Source organism: Pteropus vampyrus, unplaced genomic scaffold (assembly GCF_000151845.1).
Source record: "Pteropus vampyrus isolate Shadow unplaced genomic scaffold, Pvam_2.0 Scaffold7, whole genome shotgun sequence".
Classification (NCBI taxonomy): domain Eukaryota; kingdom Metazoa; phylum Chordata; class Mammalia; order Chiroptera; family Pteropodidae; genus Pteropus; species Pteropus vampyrus.
The window spans coordinates 3,408,633-3,411,162 of record NW_011888788.1 but is presented as its reverse complement, the minus strand read 5'-3'; positions in this window follow the sequence as shown (position 1 = coordinate 3,411,162).

The following is a 2,530-nucleotide window of genomic DNA, read 5'->3' as shown; positions in this document are numbered from 1 at the left end:
GTTTGAACTATAAGGAAAGATTCTTGGGCCTTTACCCAGAGCCTAATTACTTTTAACTTATAAATATTTGTAACATATTTGACAGCACATCAGAAGACAAATAAAAGCAAGAGAGAAAACAGAATAAAACTTTAAAGGTAGACACAGGATTCAACAGACTAGTGTAAACAGACAGTTACATGTTAATAGATCCCAAGAGCATCACTGTATTATGACATTATATAAAAACTAAAATGTATACCAACCCCCTGATTCAGGAATAAAAGATTAAGTTACATAAGTGTGTTTTGCTTAAAAAGACAGAGCAACAAAATGTATATTTTAGAATGATTCCCATATACAATGGGTAAATTTTTTAAAGAGGTGTTTATGCTTGAAGGTATTAAACCCTAAACTGTTTGGAACACTCAGCTGCTGAGAACAATGCCCTCCTTGAAAGTTGAAAACAGTTGAAATCTTTCTGCATAATAAATCTCAGTTACCCACCATTATTATGGAATAACCAGTTCCAGAAAAGCATTTTCTTTCCATTAATAAGTGCTTAACTCCTTCAAGCAAACCACTATGCTACCTTTGGTGGTATTTGAGCTGTAAGTAATTTCTTGGCACCTCACACCTTTCTCAGAACCCAATTGTGCCTTAAAGATTACAGAAGTACACAGAACTTTTTGCTTCTGCAACAGTGTTTGGCTTCACTTTTCATCATGGAATTTCTTCTGAGTTGCTTGCTCATTTCAGCATCCCTTTCGATTTCCAAGTAACCCGCCAGCCTCTTGCCTCTGTGGCTGCCACCATTTAAATCCTGTCCAGTCTTTTTTCTATTCCTTACTAATTGCTCCAGGAGCACTAATTAAATGAGACACCCTATGTGACATAGCTAATACAGATCCTGAACTTGAGCTAGAATATAATTATGATAATTCTCATGCCATCATTTCATGGATGGGGAAACAGAACCTAGGAGGTCAGTCACAAGCCTATTTAGGTAGACAGTGACAATGTGAGAATTCATTCCAGGTCTGAATGATTTCCAGAACTCTAGGCATCTTTGCGTCAATATAACATTGCTTCTATCCATCATCCAGCTCTGCCTCCCTGGAAGTAATCAGGAGAGTGTTTATTGTGGGCTGCTGAGAAGAAAAGCAAGTGTGAACGGAATTGGAGAAGAGACTGCAAGAAGCATGGTTAGATGTAACCACAGGTACATGAGCTTTGATTTTCAAATACCTGGAAGACATAAAAGGACTTTAATCACAAACATCCACATTTCTATAAACTGCCTAATTGATAAGATGGTTTTGTTTTCCATATAAGAATTCTACACCACCTTCTATACTTCTCTAGAAGTTAGATTTTGTACTCTATGGACCCAAAGAGATTATCAAGCTGAAGGAAAAAGATATTAGTAGAAATATTTTCTAAATAATCGGTTCTATTTCCAGGTTGGGAAAAAAGAAATTCTAGGGAGGTAAGATGGTGACATCAGTGGGCTTTTTACATTCACACGTAGGACTGTTTCTAAGATCCTAATAATTGTTCAGGTTCTTCTCTGAATTCTTTTTTTTAATGCGCTCTTCACAGTTTAGATTTCATATCTATGAAATATGATCCTCCAATCACCTTAGAATCAAAGTTTTGATGAAATTTTCATTATGTTCATGTTAATAAACTGTCTCTAAACATGAACAAAGCTCACGTAGATATAGATAAATAAAATTATTTAAATATACATTACTCATAAAATTACAGTAAACTGGTCCAAAGACCTCTTCAAATCAATAAGGGAAAGAAAAAAACCAAGCACAAAGATTTGGAGGCATTTTACAGAAGAAATTCAAATGATCAATATAAATATGAAGGTTCTTCAGTCTCATAAGAAATCAATGAAATAGTGAAAAACAAATTAAAACAATGATGAGATACTACTTTACACCTGTCAAATTAACCATCTTTAAAAGTCCAAAAGTAACAGTTGGTGAAAGTAAGGTAAAATAAAACTGTGGTATAAATTAGTTCAATTACTTGGGAGACTAATCTGGAAATATCTAATACATTTGAAGATGTTCTTACTTTATAATCTATCGTTCTAGATATCTACTCTAAAAAAATTCTCACGTGTATTCACAAAGAAATATATAAAGGATATTTGTAATGAAAGTTTCAAAATAGTAAAAATTATAGAAACAACTTATTTATATCACAGGAAATAGGTTAAGTAACTGGGGGCTATTCATAAATGGAATGTCATAAAACAGTTAAAATGGATGAAATGGATGTATGTGAACCAACATGGATACATTTAAAAAACTTTATAATAAATTAAAAATGCCTCTTTTAGGTGCTAATGTTTATGCACTTTTAACCCCATAAAACAATACTATAAATTGTTTGTAGAATGATACATTTGTAGGAAATCATGAATGGAAATAGAGAACAATTTCGGGAGGAAAAGAGAAAGAAAGAATAAGATAAGTTTGGTGCTATATCCATAATACCTTATTATTTAAAAATAAAAATATCTGAAACAAAA